Below are 19820 nucleotides of genomic sequence, written 5' to 3'. Positions count from 1 at the left end.
CCATAATCACAGCCCAACGGAGCAGATCAGACTCATATTCTGACTAGAACTGAGTATGACGACGTCAGGCTAGACGACATGTAGAATGAGACAGGGCAATCTCACACACACACACACACACACACACACACACACACACACACACACACACACACACACACACACACACACACACACACACACACACACACACACACACACACACACACACACACACACACACACATGTAGAATGAGACAGGACGTTTCTGAAGTCATTGATTAGCATATTCTGCCATGATAATCTACAAAGCACTGGTGTGGGGTAAGATGAGCCAGAGAATATCTGCTGATGAAGAGAGAACAGGGATAGTTTAGTGTAATTACGGTTATAACTGATGATGTCATCTCGCTTTATAGCGTTTGTGTTCATATCAATAAATGTGAGACGGACGACAGCTCGAGCTCGACTACAGCAACTCTTCCTCTCCTCCACATGTTCCCGGGGGCGGGGTTATACAAATGTTAGGGGTAGTGATGTCACCGACTTGTTGTAGTCCCTACCAGCCGTTTGTTGTAGTCCTTAAAGAGAGAAAATATCTCCCTTTGCTTTGAGCGCTGTGACTGCGACCCGTCTGAAGCTCATTATCTATATAGCGGCCGAGGATTCTCCTTCTGTGGAGTAACCAGTGGAAACGAGAGGAAGGGACGGCCACACAGAAACATCTTCAAAGGCCTGAATCCTGATCAGATTCATGAGTTTTGGAGAGGTATCCAAGGCAACACTGTCCAGAAGGGCGATGTGAAGCTGTTGAGATGAAATTAAACACAGATTTGTTCCACTGATGATGATGGTGATGTACGGCTGCTCCAGCGATGGGTCCAGATCCGCCTCACTGACCGCTCTCTCAGTACAGCGGGAGTCACTGACACACACTTTATAAAGCTCACTGACCGCTCTCTCAGTCCAGCAGAGTCACTGACACACACTTTATTAAGGTCACTGACCGCTCTCTCAATCCAGAAGAGTCACTGACACACACTTTATAAAGCTCACTGACCGCTCTCTCAGTCCAGCAGAGTCACTGACACACACTTTATAAAGCTCACTGACGGCTCTCTCAGTCCAGCAGAGTCACTGAAACACACTTTATAAAGCTCACTGACCGCTCTCTCAGTCCAGCAGAGTCACTGACACACACTTTATAAAGCTCACTGACCGCTCTCTCAGTCCAGCAGAGTCACTGACACACACTTTATAAAGCTCACTGACCGCTCTCTCAGTCCAGAAGAGTCACTGACACACACTTTATAAAGCTCACTGACCGCTCTCTCAGTCCAGCAGAGTCACTGACACACACTTTATAAAGCTCACTGACCGCTCTCTCAGTCCAGCAGAGTCACTGACACACACTTTATAAAGCTCACTGACCGCTCTCTCAGTCCAGAAGAGTCACTGACACACACTTTATAAAGCGCACTGACCGCTCTCTCAGTCCAGCAGAGTCACTGACACACACTTTATAAAGCTCACTGACCGCTCTCTCAGTCCAGCAGGAGTCACTGACACACACTTTATAAAGCTCACTGACCGCTCTCTCAGTCCAGCAGAGTCACTGACACACACTTTATAAAGCTCACTGACCGCTCTCTCAGTCCAGCAGAGTCACTGACACACACTTTATAAAGCTCACTGACCGCTCTCTCAGTCCAGCAGAGTCACTGACACACACTTTATAAAGCGCACTGACCGCTCTCTCAGTCCAGAAGAGTCACTGACACACACTTTATAAAGCGCACTGACCGCTCTCTCAGTCCAGAAGAGTCACTGACACACACTTTATAAAGCTCACTGACCGCTCTCTCAGTCCAGCAGAGTCACTGACACACACTTTATAAAGCTCACTGACCGCTCTCTCAGTCCAGCAGAGTCACTGACACACACTTTATAAAGCTCACTGACCGCTCTCTCAGTCCAGAAGAGTCACTGACACACACTTTATAAAGCTCACTGACCGCTCTCTCAGTCCAGCAGAGTCACTGACACACACTTTATAAAGCTCACTGACCGCTCTCTCAGTCCAGCAGGAGTCACTGACACACACTTTATAAAGCTCACTGACCGCTCTCTCAGTCCAGCAGAGTCACTGACACACACTTTATAAAGCTCACTGACCGCTCTCTCAGTCCAGCAGAGTCACTGACACACACTTTATAAAGCTCACTGACCGCTCTCTCAGTCCAGCAGAGTCACTGACACACACTTTATAAAGCTCACTGACCGCTCTCTCAGTCCAGCAGAGTCACTGACACACACTTTATAAAGCTCACTGACCGCTCTCTCAGTCCAGCAGAGTCACTGACACACACTTTATAAAGCTCACTGACCGCTCTCTCAGTCCAGAAGAGTCACTGACACACACTTTATAAAGCTCACTGACCGCTCTCTCAGTCCAGCAGGAGTCACTGACACACACTTTATAAAGCTCACTGACCGCTCTCTCAGTCCAGCAGAGTCACTGACACACACTTTATAAAGCTCACTGACCGCTCTCTCAGTCCAGCAGAGTCACTGACACACACTTTATAAAGCTCACTGACCGCTCTCTCAGTCCAGCAGAGTCACTGACACACACTTTATAAAGCTCACTGACCGCTCTCTCAGTCCAGCAGGAGTCACTGACACACACTTTATAAAGCTCACTGACCGCTCTCTCAGTCCAGCAGAGTCACTGACACACACTTTATAAAGCTCACTGACCGCTCTCTCAGTCCAGCAGAGTCACTGACACACACTTTATAAAGCTCACTGACCGCTCTCTCAGTCCAGCAGAGTCACTGACACACACTTTATAAAGCTCACTGACCGCTCTCTCAGTCCAGCAGGAGTCACTGACACACACTTTATAAAGCTCACTGACCGCTCTCTCAGTCCAGCAGGAGTCACTGACACACACTTTATAAAGCTCACTGACCGCTCTCTCAGTCCAGCAGAGTCACTGACACACTTTATAAAGCTCACTGACCGCTCTCTCAGTCCAGCAGAGTCACTGACACACACTTTATAAAGCTCACTGACCGCTCTCTCAGTCCAGCAGGAGTCACTGACACACACTTTATAAAGCTCACTGACCGCTCTCTCAGTCCAGCAGGAGTCACTGACACACACTTTATAAAGCTCACTGACCGCTCTCTCAGTCCAGCAGGAGTCACTGACACACACTTTATAAAGCTCACTGACCGCTCTCTCAGTCCAGCAGGAGTCACTGACACACACTTTATAAAGCTCACTGACCGCTCTCTCAGTCCAGCAGAGTCACTGACACACACTTTATAAAGCTCACTGACCGCTCTCTCAGTCCAGCAGAGTCACTGACACACACTTTATAAAGCTCACTGACCGCTCTCTCAGTCCAGCAGAGTCACTGACACACACTTTATAAAGCTCACTGACCGCTCTCTCAGTCCAGCGGGAGTCACTGACACACACTTTATAAAGCTCACTGACCGCTCTCTCAGTCCAGCGGGAGTCACTGACACACACTTTATAAAGCTCACTGACGGCTCTCTCAGTCCAGCAGAGTCACTGACACACACTTTATAAAGCTCACTGACCGCTCTCTCAGTCCAGCAGAGTCACTGACACACACTTTATAAAGCTCACTGACCGCTCTCTCAGTCCAGCAGGAGTCACTGACACACACTTTATAAAGCTCACTGACCGCTCTCTCAGTCCAGCAGAGTCACTGACACACACTTTATAAAGCTCACTGACCGCTCTCTCAGTCCAGAAGAGTCACTGACACACACTTTATAAAGCTCACTGACCGCTCTCTCAGTCCAGCAGGAGTCACTGACACACACTTTATAAAGCTCACTGACCGCTGTCTCAGTCCAGCAGAGTCACTGACACACACTTTATAAAGCTCACTGACCGCTCTCTCAGTCCAGCAGAGTCACTGACACACACTTTATAAAGCTCACTGACCGCTCTCTCAGTCCAGCAGAGTCACTGACACACACTTTATAAAGCTCACTGACCGCTCTCTCAGTCCAGCGGGAGTCACTGACACACACTTTATAAAGCTCACTGACCGCTCTCTCAGTCCAGCAGAGTCACTGACACACACTTTATAAAGCTCACTGACGGCTCTCTCAGTCCAGCAGAGTCACTGACACACACTTTATAAAGCTCACTGACCGCTCTCTCAGTCCAGCAGAGTCACTGACACACACTTTATAAAGCTCACTGACCGCTCTCTCAGTCCAGCAGGAGTCACTGACACACACTTTATAAAGCTCACTGACCGCTCTCTCAGTCCAGCAGGAGTCACTGACACACACTTTATAAAGCTCACTGACCGCTCTCTCAGTCCAGCAGAGTCACTGACACACACTTTATAAAGCTCACTGACCGCTCTCTCAGTCCAGAAGAGTCACTGACACACACTTTATAAAGCTCACTGACCGCTCTCTCAGTCCAGCAGAGTCACTGACACACACTTTATAAAGCTCACTGACCGCTCTCTCAGTCCAGCAGAGTCACTGACACACACTTTATAAAGCTCACTGACCGCTCTCTCAGTCCAGAAGAGTCACTGACACACACTTTATAAAGCTCACTGACCGCTCTCTCAGTCCAGCAGAGTCACTGACACACACTTTATAAAGCTCACTGACCGCTCTCTCAGTCCAGAAGAGTCACTGACACACACTTTATAAAGCTCACTGACCGCTCTCTCAGTCCAGCAGAGTCACTGACACACACTTTATAAAGCTCACTGACCGCTCTCTCAGTCCAGCAGGAGTCACTGACACACACTTTATAAAGCTCACTGACCGCTCTCTCAGTCCAGCAGAGTCACTGACACACACTTTATGAAGCTCACTGACCGCTCTCTCAGTCCAGCAGGAGTCACTGACACACACTTTATAAAGCTCACTGACCGCTCTCTCAGTCCAGCAGAGTCACTGACACACACTTTATAAAGCTCACTGACCGCTCTCTCAGTCCAGCAGGAGTCACTGACACACACTTTATAAAGCTCACTGACCGCTCTCTCAGTCCAGCAGAGTCACTGACACACACTTTATAAAGCTCACTGACCGCTCTCTCAGTCCAGCAGAGTCACTGACACACACTTTATAAAGCTCACTGACCGCTCTCTCAGTCCAGCAGAGTCACTGACACACACTTTATAAAGCTCACTGACCGCTCTCTCAGTCCAGCAGAGTCACTGACACACACTTTATAAAGCTCACTGACCGCTCTCTCAGTCCAGCAGAGTCACTGACACACACTTTATAAAGCTCACTGACCGCTCTCTCAGTCCAGCAGAGTCACTGACACACACTTTATAAAGCTCACTGACCGCTCTCTCAGTCCAGCGGGAGTCACTGACACACACTTTATAAAGCTCACTGACCGCTCTCTCAGTCCAGCAGAGTCACTGACACACACTTTATAAAGCTCACTGACGGCTCTCTCAGTCCAGCAGAGTCACTGACACACACTTTATAAAGCTCACTGACCGCTCTCTCAGTCCAGCAGAGTCACTGACACACACTTTATAAAGCTCACTGACCGCTCTCTCAGTCCAGCAGGAGTCACTGACACACACTTTATAAAGCTCACTGACCGCTCTCTCAGTCCAGCAGGAGTCACTGACACACACTTTATAAAGCTCACTGACCGCTCTCTCAGTCCAGCAGAGTCACTGACACACACTTTATAAAGCTCACTGACCGCTCTCTCAGTCCAGAAGAGTCACTGACACACACTTTATAAAGCTCACTGACCGCTCTCTCAGTCCAGCAGGAGTCACTGACACACACTTTATAAAGCTCACTGACCGCTCTCTCAGTCCAGCAGAGTCACTGACACACACTTTATAAAGCTCACTGACCGCTCTCTCAGTCCAGCAGGAGTCACTGACACACACTTTATAAAGCTCACTGACCGCTCTCTCAGTCCAGCAGAGTCACTGACACACACTTTATAAAGCTCACTGACCGCTCTCTCAGTCCAGCAGAGTCACTGACACACACTTTATAAAGCTCACTGACCGCTCTCTCAGTCCAGCAGAGTCACTGACACACACTTTATAAAGCTCACTGACCGCTCTCTCAGTCCAGCAGAGTCACTGACACACACTTTATAAAGCTCACTGACCGCTCTCTCAGTCCAGCAGAGTCACTGACACACACTTTATAAAGCTCACTGACCGCTCTCTCAGTCCAGAAGAGTCACTGACACACACTTTATAAAGCTCACTGACCGCTCTCTCAGTCCAGCAGAGTCACTGACACACACTTTATAAAGCTCACTGACCGCTCCCTCAGTCCAGCAGGAGTCACTGACACACACTTTATAAAGCTCACTGACCGCTCTCTCAGTCCAGCAGAGTCACTGACACACACTTTATGAAGCTCACTGACCGCTCTCTCAGTCCAGCAGGAGTCACTGACACACACTTTATAAAGCTCACTGACCGCTCTCTCAGTCCAGCAGAGTCACTGACACACACTTTATAAAGCTCACTGACCGCTCTCTCAGTCCAGCAGGAGTCACTGACACACACTTTATAAAGCTCACTGACCGCTCTCTCAGTCCAGCAGAGTCACTGACACACACTTTATAAAGCTCACTGACCGCTCTCTCAGTCCAGCAGAGTCACTGACACACACTTTATAAAGCTCACTGACCGCTCTCTCAGTCCAGCAGAGTCACTGACACACACTTTATAAAGCTCACTGACCGCTCTCTCAGTCCAGCAGAGTCACTGACACACACTTTATAAAGCTCACTGACCGCTCTCTCAGTCCAGCAGAGTCACTGACACACACTTTATAAAGCTCACTGACCGCTCTCTCAGTCCAGCAGAGTCACTGACACACACTTTATAAAGCTCACTGACCGCTCTCTCAGTCCAGAAGAGTCACTGACACACACTTTATAAAGCTCACTGACCGCTCTCTCAGTCCAGCAGGAGTCACTGACACACACTTTATAAAGCTCACTGACCGCTCTCTCAGTCCAGCAGAGTCACTGACACACACTTTATAAAGCTCACTGACCGCTCTCTCAGTCCAGCAGAGTCACTGACACACACTTTATAAAGCTCACTGACCGCTCTCTCAGTCCAGCAGAGTCACTGACACACACTTTATAAAGCTCACTGACCGCTCTCTCAGTCCAGCAGAGTCACTGACACACACTTTATAAAGCTCACTGACCGCTCTCTCAGTCCAGCAGAGTCACTGACACACACTTTATAAAGCTCACTGACCGCTCTCTCAGTCCAGCAGAGTCACTGACACACACTTTATAAAGCTCACTGACCGCTCTCTCAGTCCAGCAGGAGTCACTGACACACACTTTATAAAGCTCACTGACCGCTCTCTCAGTCCAGCAGGAGTCACTGACACACACTTTATAAAGCTCACTGACCGCTCTCTCAGTCCAGCAGGAGTCACTGACACACACTTTATAAAGCTCACTGACCGCTCTCTCAGTCCAGCAGAGTCACTGACACACACTTTATAAAGCTCACTGACCGCTCTCTCAGTCCAGCAGAGTCACTGACACACACTTTATAAAGCTCACTGACCGCTCTCTCAGTCCAGCAGAGTCACTGACACACACTTTATAAAGCTCACTGACCGCTCTCTCAGTCCAGCAGAGTCACTGACACACACTTTATAAAGCTCACTGACCGCTCTCTCAGTCCAGCAGAGTCACTGACACACACTTTATAAAGCGCCGGGCAGAGAAGGGGAAATCGCTCTCTTCTGGTTTCTGAACATGGAGTGTGTTACAGCTTTACTGACAGCTGAAGGCATATTCACATGAACTGAATGTGCATTTGTTAGTTTAGCAGACGCTTCATCCAAAGCAACTAACAAATCAACATCACAAGCAGTTTATCATCCAAGAGCAACAGCCCACACACACACACACACACACACACACACACACACACACACACACACACACACACACACACACACACACACACACACACACACACACATACACGATTCAGGAGAACACAGAGTTCAAGACCCAGACCAGTGCCAGACCCTCCAGGCCGGCTTTTCCACACGCACACGCTCAAACGCGCGCACACACACACACACACACATACACACACACACACAAAGAGGAGGGAGTTATCATGTAACCGTGTAGAGGATTGACTGGGGTTTTGAGGGGTTTTGGGGTGCCAACTTATAAGTAAATATAATCTTAATGCCGACCCTACACAGGATTCTTCTTGTCATTCTTTAACACATGAACCCTGTGGAGCTAAAGACAATAAACCAACAGAGAACAACAAACCGGTTACCATTGCATTCAGTTATCAGTTTTACAGCAGTTCAGTCGCTCAGGATCATTCCCACTGTTCTATAGTTTTTATAGTTATTGGGAATGATGCTGAGGAAGCTACAGAAGTTCATCACAGGATACTGGAGTTCCAGCCAGTTCATAATCAACTGTCCCAAATGGCCCCCTAAACCCTCGCGGTCTTCCTCTGAGTCCGCACTTTCACCACATAATGCCGCTTTGACTGCTGGGAAGAAGTCCACTGTGTAACCCGCACCAAAGTGTGCATCGAGGGCGCATCTCGACCTCTAAAATGACCAATGGGACACCCTGTGGTCTCGTGGACACACACACACACACACACAGCGGCCAGTGTAAGTCCACAAGACCGAAAGTGCACATGAAGTGAGCCATTTGGGACAGAGCCACTCCCCGACTCTCGACTGATGCTGGATCAGAGCCGCCCAAGGCATCAGCGAACTAAGCGGCTGCTTAGGGCCCTTTGCCACCAGGGGCCCCCAAGAGCACATGAAATGACTTTTTGCAGTATGTTATTTCATGATGATTGAAATCGCGAAATGGCCTTAAACAGTTACTAAATAAACGGCAAAATGTAGAGTTTTCTAATATATGCACGGATTGATTCTGACAGCATCGGCTGGACTCTATTCGCTTGTTAGTCAGGGGTCAGAGTCCAAGTGCGAGAAAACCAGCGCTAAAACATAACGTTACTCGTCAGTTGCCCGGTAACCTTTTCATGAATGGATGGATTTGAGAATGCGCTGTGGTTTAGTGCGAATATCTTTTGTTTGTATTATGTTTTGGACGGAGTACAGCAGCTTCCGGTTTCCCAGTAAATGTTTTTCTGCAAGTGCTATATCGTCCCCTTGGAATTAGCCTACATTTTGGAAGTCTTTATTTAGAAAATAAAAAGGTTCTTTCTACACAGTCGAATGGAATGCAAAAAAATTAAATTGTATTTCCGCCAAAATAAAAGCTCTGTTTAATGTTTGAAAGAAATCAACATTTCTTTCTTTTTGAAGACTTCTTTTTGTTTTTAAAAGAAGTCTTTTCTGCTCACTGAGGATGCATTTATTTGATCAAAAATACAGTAAAAACTGTAATATTGTGAAATATTATTATAATGTAAAACAGCTGTTCTCTATGTGAATATATAGTAAAGTGTCATTTGATCAAAGCTGAATTTATCATCATCACTCCAGTCTTCAGTGTCACATGACCCTTCACTAATCATTCTCATATGAAGTCGAGTCGAGTAGAGTCGAGCAGCATTGAAGTCGAGTGTCTGAGGTTAAAGTGTATAAATGTGTGTGTGTGTTGTAAATGTGCCTAGATCTGACTCTATTCCTCGTCTGGGATCAGAGCCTCTGAAGCCCTTCCTCTGAAACTGCAGTGATCTGGACCTTCAGCCATGGGTTTTCCTCAAAAAACTGAAGGAAGAAAGAGATGACCATCTGGGATGAGATGGAGGAGAGGAAATCATCAGGAAATGTTCATTCTGAAGTGAACTCATGCTTTAAGTGTACGCAGCATGGGTTTAAAGAACCGGTTCCACAGTGACCAACAGGACTAAAGCTCTTCCTCTGTAAGCCTCTCAGCTCAAACTCATCACCGATGACCCAGAAGAGCTTCAAAGCTTCAACCGTCACGGCTGGTTCTTCCACCACAGCCTCTTCTGGCTGTTAGAGTATTTCTCCTTCATTAGAGATCATGAGGTGTAATATTTCTCCTGTGCTGGATTAGAGATCATGAGGTGTAATATTTCTCCTGTGCTGGATTAGAGATCATGAGGTGTAATATTTCTCCTGTGCTGGATTAGAGATCATGAGGTGTAATATTTCTCCTGTGCTGGATTAGAGATCATGAGGTGTAATATTTCTCCTGTGCTGGACTAGAGATCATGAGGTGTAATGTGTGATATCACGTGTGCTGATGACATTTCCCAGCGTCCCCTCAGACACCTAATAAAACAGCTCTCAGATCACTGAAAATGAGTGACATTTCTGATCTTCAAAAGGTCATTTCCATTGTAATCAGATATAAAGCAGTGGTTCTGTGCTGGAGAGAGTGTGTGTTTGAGGATGAGCGGAGGATCACTGGTGTTGCTTCAGACGGTCTCAGGCATTCGTGCTATCGGAGTCGAGTCGAGATGGCGCAGAGGATGGCCGCAACGTCGCAAGCTCTGCTGAAACATTGTAGTTTTTTGTTTGTTCTGTTTATAGTTTTTGTGTTTTTTGTCTTGGATGTTGTCTGCCTCACTACGTACGACAGACAGACACTTTTGGACATTGGTTCGGCAATCGCACACCGAAAACCGGACTTTAAATTCTCCAGTGACGAACCGCTGCTTACAAACACAGCAGCGGATCCTTTTGTTTGGGCGGCCCGACCACGGAAACGCCGCCGGAGAAGGGGAAGCAGAGCCGGCGTGCTCATCAGATTAAGACGCCGCGCAAACCGACCCCCGCTTCCCAGTATTTTACTGGCAAATGTTCAGTCTCTGGACAATAAACTCTGCGAGCTGAGAGCACGGATCTCTTTCCAACGAGAGACGAGGGACTGCTGCATTATCTGCCTTACAGAAACTTGGATGTCCGCTGAGATTCCAGATTCGGCCATCGAAACCACGGGGTTCTCCGTGCATCGGATGGACAGAGAAAAAGATCTCTCCGGGAAAAGCAAAGGCGGGGGTGTATGTTTTATGATCAACCGATCCTGGTGTGATCAGAGGAACGTACATTCTATCAAGTCTTTCTGTTCTCCTGATCTGGAATTTCTCACGGTTCTGTGTCGACCATTCTGGCTACCGAGGGAATTCACAGCGGTCATCATCACAGCGGTGTATATTCCCCCACAAGCCGACACAGACCGGGCACTGAAGGAACTGTATAGGTCAGTGAGTGAGCAGGAAACCGCGCATCCTGAGGCTGCGTTTATTGTGACCGGGGACTTTAACAAAGCCAACTTCAAGCGCATCGCACCCAAATACCACCAACATGTTAGCTTCAACACACGAGGGAACCGAGTTCTGGATCATTGTTACTCTCCCTTCAAGGATGGTTACAAATCACTCCCGCGCCCACCATTTGGCAAATCGGATCACGCTTCCATCATCCTTCTGCCCGCTTACAGGCAGAGACTGAAACAGGAAGCACCCGCCCTCAGAACCATCCAGTGCTGGTCGGACCAATCGGACTCTATGCTACAAGACTGTTTTGATCACGCGGACTGGGAGATGTTCCGGTCGGCCTCTGATGACGACATCGAGGTCTACGCCGATAGCGTAACGTGTTTCATCAGGAAGTGCGTAGAAGACGTTGTTCCGACCAAAACAATACGGCTGTACCCCAATCAGAAGCCGTGGCTAAATGTGGATGTTCGCGCGGCACTCAATGCGCGGACCTTCGCCTTTAACTCCGGTAATGCGGAGGAGCATAAACAAGCAAGTTATGCCCTCCGGAAAACCATCAGAGCAGCAAAACGCCAGTACAGGGACAAGATTGAAGGACAGTTCAACACCACCGACTCCAGAAGCATGTGGAGGGGAATTAACACCATCACGGACTACAAAGGGAACACAAACTCCACCGTGAACACCGCTGCCTCTCTCCCGGACGAGCTAAACACCTTCTATGCTCGCTTTGAGGGAACTAACACCGCCCTCGCGGAGAGAGAGCTCTTGGCTGAAGATACAGAGGTTAGTGCACTCTCCGTATCTGTAGCGGATGTAACCCGATCCTTCCGGCGGGTGAACGTCCGTAAAGCTGCGGGTCCAGACGGGATTCCCGGCCGCGTCATCAGAGCGTGCGCGCGCCAACTGGCTGGAGTTTTCACGGACATCTTTAACCTGTCCCTCTCCCTGTCTGTGGTCCCCACATGCTTCAAAACGTCCACCATTGTTCCTGTACCGAAGCAAGCAAAAACCACCTGCTTAAACGACTGGCGTCCTGTTGCTCTGACCCCCATCATCAGCAAATGCTTTGAGAGACTAGTCAGAAACCACATCTGCTCTGTTCTCCCCCCCTCACTGGACCCACTGCAGTTTGCATACCGCAAAAACCGCTCCACTGATGATGCCATTTCATCCACTATTCACACTGCTCTCTCCCACCTGGAAAAGAGGAACACATATGTGAGAATGCTGTTTGTAGACTACAGCTCAGCATTCAACACCATTGTGCCCTCCATACTTGACATGAAACTCCGGGCTCTCGGCTTAAACAGCCTGTTATGCAGCTGGATCCTGGACTTCCTGTCAAACAGACGCCAGGTGGTCAGAATGGGCAGTAACATCTCCTCACCACTGACTCTCAACACTGGAGCCCCTCAGGGCTGTGTTCTCAGCCCACTCCTGTACTCTTTGTACACACATGACTGTGTGGCAACCCACAGCTCCAACACCATCATCAAGTTTGCTGACGATACGACGGTGGTAGGTCTCATCACTGACAATGATGAAACGGCCTACAGAGAGGAGGTGCACACTCTGACACGGTGGTGTCAGGAGCACAACCTCTCCCTCAACGTCAGCAAGACCAAGGAGCTGGTGGTCGACTTCAGGAGGAATGAGAGAGAACACCGCCCCATCACCATCGATGGAGCACCGGTGGAGAGAGTCAGCAGCTTCAAGTTCCTCGGTGTCCACATCACAGAGGAACTCTCATGGTCCGTCCACACCGAGGCCGTTGTGAAGAAGGCTCATCAGCGCCTTTTCTTCCTGCGACGGCTGAGGAGGTTTGGAATGAACCGCCACATCCTCACACGCTTCTACACCTGCACCATAGAGAGCCTGCTGACTGGCTGCATCACCACCTGGTACGGCAACAGTACCGCCCGCAGCCGCAAAGCCCTGCAAAGGGTAGTGCGCACGGCCAGCTGCATCATCGGAGGTGAGCTTCCCTCCCTCCAGGACATTTACGCCAGGCGGTGTGTGAAGAGAGCTCAGAGGATCATCAGAGACTCTAGCCACCCGAGCCATGGGCTGCTCTCACTGCTGCCATCAGGCAGACGGTACCGCAGCATCAGATCACGCACCAGCCGACTCCAGAACAGCTTCTTCCCACAAGCAATTAGACTCCTGAACTCTTGATCCATCAGGATCATAACACACACTGGACAGAATATCACTCAGCACAACCCACTGTCGATACACACACATTATATACACATTTATATAATTTATTATTTATCATATAGCACCTATTGCACATTGGATCTCTACTGTGAATAATAATGTATACTGTACATTGTATACTACTATTATTATTATTATAGCGTAATGTATATTGTTTAATGTATGTTTTAGTGTGTATATTGTTTAAAGTATATTGTTTAAAGTATATTGTTTAAAGTATATGTATATTGTAAGTATGTGTATATTGGTTAAAGCTGTGAGAACCACACTCACATTGTGTAAATTATTTATTGTTTATTGTAGAGGTTACTGTGCTGTGAGTAATTGTGGGCGTATCAGTGTAATCTGATGCTGCTCTAAATGTTGTACATGTCATGTCGTGACTACTATGTTGCTCGGAACTGCACCAAGAATTTCACCTGCTGTTGCACTTGTGTACATGGCTGTGTGACAATAAAGTGATTTGATTTGATTTTGATTTGATTGATTAATGATGAACTGCTCGAGATCATGAGAATATGACTCTTTCCATGTTTAAGTGTTATAATCAGATCCCCGTTGCAAAACCTCAAATAAGGACAACCCAGTAACTTTGTTTTGGTTTTCTGAAAAGGGGGCGGGGAGCAGCAGCTCATTTGCATTTAAAGAGACACACACAAAAACATCCTATAATAAATAATCGGTGGTGTATTTTGAGCTGAATCTTCACAGACTCACTCCGGGGACAGGAGACTTATATTACATCTTGTGAAAAGGAGCCCTTTAACCCTTAAATGCATACCTCAGGTCTTTAGCGACCCGAGACGTCATTCACTCCTCCTCCTCATTCATTTTTTAAAGTTAGACATCAACCTTCTTAGTATTCCTTAATCAATCCATTTTAAACAATATAACAAGAAAAAAATTATAAAATTATAATTGAATGCCTGTTTTTCCTCTAGTTTTTTGTCAAAATTGTATAGGGTCGCTAACGACCCGAGGTGTGTAAGATTGTACGTATTTTTTTCCCTGCATAATAATAAATGAATCTATAATGACGGAATAACTGCAATTCAGCTTTATTCCACAAGGTGGCGATGTCTGATACACAATGATGAAGTGACGTTTCACTCATACTTACCTCAGACAGAAAACCAAACAATAATCATTATAATCTGCAAACCCTGAAATGGCTCAGATTTACTGCAGAGCAAGAACTCAATCAGATATTACTGGCACTGTCACTGATGATGGATCTGGTGAAGAAGCTGTCAGTGATCAAAATATTGATTATTGAGAATGAGTTTTGAGGATATGCGCGAGATGGCGAATATGATCCAGAAGCTGAATGTGCTGGGAAATGAGCTCTGAGAGGACAGTGATGATGGGATAAAACATCTGCTCAAACTGAACCCTCACAAGCTCCAGAAGGGAACAAAATATGTTTTATTTTATTCTTCTGTAATTGTTGCTCTAATATCAGGAGTTTTGTATATTATCGCGACAGGTATAGATCTATCCATGTTAGATATAGATCCGGGTCGCGAAAGACCCCAATATGTAAAAATGTTTGCTGAAACAGTCGTGCATTTAAGGGTTAAAGTCGTGTTTTTAATTTTTTTGGAACCATTGTATGCGGGACAAGACCCACCCACTTTTACCATCTCTAATTCTGTTCACCTAGCCAATAAACGCTTTATTGTTAAACACGTCAGATGCTTTATTTCCACTTTTTGCATGTTTTCTTATTTTTATTGAGAATAAAAGCCTTTCTGATCTGATATGTGATGGGAAAAGGGAGTAGAGTGAGTTGGGCTAAAGGCGGATTCGAACCTCGGGTTGATCTGCGTTAAAGCGTTCTTCCATGTGTCTTACTCCTACACTATTATCGCTGTAAATGATTTGATGACTTTTGTAATTTTGTCCAGCCCAAACCAGACGTTTAGTAAAGATGTGGACTACTTGCACTTAATGTAGATTTACTCCAGTAGATATTTCGGGGGACGCACCCACACTTTTTTGCTTCTGACGCCCATGATTCCACTATTACACAATAAGTGTTTGCGGTTTAATGATATATTAAGAAATATCCCTTGTAGTAAACTCAGATCACACTTCTAACACTGTGTAAAGATCAGTTTATAAACTCGAACAGGTCTAAGCAAATGTTTCCCAAATGAATGATTTTTGATGGTATTATTACGGTATGAAACTGTAAAGAAGAGCAGCTGTGAGTTAACGGTGGAACAGCTGGCAGTGTTTTATCTATCCTTCATTCTTCAAAATCCCTCTAGGGCTCTGAAGAATCTGTATTATTATTCCTGATCGCGTCAGAGCCCGCACCATCCCAAATATGTTTGACATGTACCACTCATACTTGTCTTGTTTCCAGTCCAAACATCTAAAAAATCTTACATTTAGAAGCATTTACTAGAAAACTAAAAGGTATTGTCTTGTTTTGGGGGGAAATAACTTAAAATATGTGAGTTTTTGCTTAAAATAAGCAAAATAATCTAAGATGGAGTAAGAAAAAGAGTCTTGTGTTCTGTTTGAATTAAGATTATTTTGCTTATTTTAAGCAAAAACTCAAATAATGTGGAGTTATTTTCCCCTAAAACAAGACAATCACTTTACTCGTCTAGTAAATCCTTCCTGTTTTAAGAATGTTTAGATGTTTGGAATAGAAACCAGACAAAAATCCTGAGCAAGAAAAGCTGTTTTAGCAGTGTGTGTGGTCTCTCAGTGCGGCTGAATCATCTAGTGTGTGTGTGTTTGGAGGATTATCATCTGAATCGGTCATGATGTCTGTGGTCTGCTAGTCTAGTGTGTCCTCAGTTCCTGAATCACAGACGAACACACACTGAAGAACAGAATGAATGAAAGAGTGTAAATCACCTGTTCTTCTGATCTAGAGTAACACTGTCCAACAGCGACACCTGCAGACACACATTGATTTTTTCAACACATAATTGGAACAAAGTCTATTTTTCATTCCAAAACATGAGATACTGGAATGGAGTCGTTTTGGAGAAAGTGTTATTTTTTAGGGACCTCATTTATAAAATGTTGTGTAGAAACCGTCCAACAATTAGCCTAATCTTACAGTCATTTCTCATGTGTGTATGTGTGACTCAAACGCCTCTAGATATGACATTTCTCCACGATTGCTCTTGAATTGAGCACAGCTGCATGATCTCAGATCTCCGCATAATTAATGTCATTAACATATGAAAGAGCAGCAGTGAACATCCCTTGAGAACCGCGAGTCCAGTTTCACAGACCAGGCTTAATCTAATCTCAGACTAAACTCACTTTAACCTGAACGCATTTCTGAAAATATAACAGTGCCATTGTTTAGTCTCGCACACCAGTAATGTTTTTATCTAAGGCACGTTTATAAAAGCTACTTAAATGTCCTAATTAAACTAATCCTGACTTAATCTGAACCCGGTCTGTGGAACCAGACTGTAGATTAATCTGCCGTTCAGAGACTCTCATGAGGGAAAGTGTGTCTGAGGACGTGATAAGCACTTCTCATCAAAGATTGTTTTTATAAATATGAACATTTTTATACATGAGGAAAATACTGTCACGATGTAGTATTTATTAATAATTCTAACTCATGTAAGCTTTATATCTTTACATCAGTAATGTTCTCCTAAAATTTAATTTAAAAAGCAAAAGATTCACTCATTCAGACTTGCTGCCATCTTCTGGCCATTTCAGTTTCAGCATCATTTAATATTTGAAATATGAATCTCGGGCCATCAGAGACTCGTGTCTTTCTAACTGAATTCAGTGATTACATTTGATCAGCTTTTACTGTTACTGTACTTCAGTATTTTTCAAGTGTCTGTTCTTTATTTGAATATTTTTATTTGGGGAAAGGTTTATTTTTACTTCACTACAGTTCAACTTTTAATATCATGCACTTTAAATCCACTACATTTCATAAAAACATATGAACGGATGGTAATTGAAATGCATTCGCACTGTAATTGTGTCTCAAGTGTGTGTTCTTGGGGCTACAGTACAGGAAATCATTTTAGTTGTATATTTTTTATTAAATCACTTCATACCATCCCATTTTAAGAGTAGAAAAATAATGCCACAATCAAGACAAAAATGTCACTACCTTTTTTTTGTTCACAATAATTTGAGGGAAATAAACATGTAGTCATTTGTATATAGAGCCCTTCCAAATGAAGGTCTTGAATGTACGTCTGTATTGTAGAGAAGAGTTTTCGGAGCGTTATTTGATAATGTGAGCAAGTGCATTTGACTTTTGGAATATGGATTCACATTGTGGATTCATGAACGTAAAAAAAGAAAAAGGTGTTATTGTAAATAATTTTCAAAAATCAGTTTGATGTGGACAGGTTTAATGCTGTTGAAATGTAGGGGGAATTACCAAATGTTTATTTGATTTAATTAGAAGTCTGTTTAACCAATGAGGTGTTCTCATGTGACCCCTCAGAGTTCAAGGGTCGTCAGGGTTCCCACTCTTTCATCAACACCAGATTCAAGGACTTTTTAAAGCATCTTTTATTTTAAATCAAGCACTATAAATAAAGGTGTGTGTGTTACTGCCAATATATCACACACCTCCTGTACCTGTGTGTATCATTACTGCAGTAACACTAAAGCTTATACTGATGACTAAATACAGTTTCCAATTTTACAAAATCTGGTGTACAAGAGCGGGCGAGTTTTAACGAGATTATTCCTGCTTTTAACATTTATTTCAAACTAGTTTTAGTTTTCTTTTTTATAAATCATTACTTCATTAAAACATCAAAATATAGAGATAATATTGTATACATGAATTTTCCAATTAAATGAAAAGATATGGACAAGTTAATTGTTAGTGCAAAATTATTTATTAAATCACCTGTAGGCCTACATGTACCTTTTTAAAAATCAATTTTAATGTTTTTTAGACCTGCACATATATTTAACATACAGTATATAATCGCTGGCGTAATAACGGCCCATTTCAAATGTTTACGGAATTTCTTCTTTTTTGAGTGCTGATGAAATATTGCTCTTGTAAATACTCGCCAGCATTTGAGTAATAACAGTCCAGATCTTTAAAATGCATCCAAATTACAGCGAAGCGCAGCCGTACGGTGGCCTGCAGTGGTCAAAAAGGATGTAAACAGTGAATTTGGAAGTGATCTCATCTTGAAAACTCACGACCTGGTGTTTGTCTAAAAACTGTAGGTAATTTGGCTGGGGATTTTCACGCAGGTGGTGGGAGAAAAACACTGACGTTCTGGATTCGGGCGGCAATAAAATCACAGACTAGCCCCTGACAATGAGGACAATACAGCATGACCCGATGAGAAACAATTACCATCCGCATAGGGAACCCTGTATATATTATATATAGTATGGTGTAGTCAGTTGAGAGAGTCAGTAAACAGGAAGTGTACGTGTGTAGATGTACCAAAATATAATGTGCTGAAGTGTTAAACACGACTGGAGAGTGACGTCGCTCTAAAGTATGGCCGGACTCCTGTTAGCTTGATTAAGGGACGTCTCTAAAGTTACACAAGACATTGGTAAACACGTTTCGAACTCAATAGCGTTTGAAGAGGTGACTGTCAGAATATGCAGCTGTAAAGTGTTCAGAATGCGCTGACCAATGGCGTATGGAACTCTAGAGACGTCCCTGAATGAGCGATTAGTGAGTAATAACACTCAGATGAAGGAGGTAGTTCACTATCAGCTAATCAAGAACTACTATTGTTTTACACCTCAGAGGAATACTAAGAGCTACTGTACACAGGATCATAATTAACATGAATAATGCATAATTCATTCTAAAGTATAGTAATTACTCAAGTGTTACCAAATCCGTCAGAAGTCATTCCCATCCAACAACCTCTAAAGTCCAGACTATCTTCATTCATTATAGAGTTATGATCAAATCATTAGTAGCTCCTTCTGAAGGATGTAGTAACACTTGAGTCATTACTATGACCTTCACTTTAGAATTAATGATGCATTATTCATGTTAAATATGACCCTGTATACACTAGCTCTAGTATTCCTCTGAGGTGTAAAACAATAGTTATTGTCAGCTCTAGAGGAAAGATAATGTCCAGCTGAAGGAAGCTTTTGATGGATTTATTTCCGTTGTAATAATCATTAGTAATTTACTTTAGGTCACTGACACGACACCGTTTTCAACTAAAAGAGAAAACCTTTAACAGTGTTTAGTGGCTTGAGAACGCAAACTCTGAAATAGTTTTGAAACGACACCGTTTTCTTCTTCATGTAAACTTTAATAAACGTGAATCTGCGAGCACGTTAGCATCACGTGTTTAGTCTGTAGGCAAGAGCGCTTGAGTGTGTGTGTGTGTGTGTGTGTGTGTG

Source organism: Gobio gobio (genome assembly GCF_949357685.1).
Source record: "Gobio gobio genome assembly, chromosome: 12".
NCBI classification, from domain to species: domain Eukaryota; kingdom Metazoa; phylum Chordata; class Actinopteri; order Cypriniformes; family Gobionidae; genus Gobio; species Gobio gobio.
Note: the sequence above shows the minus strand (reverse complement) of the source record.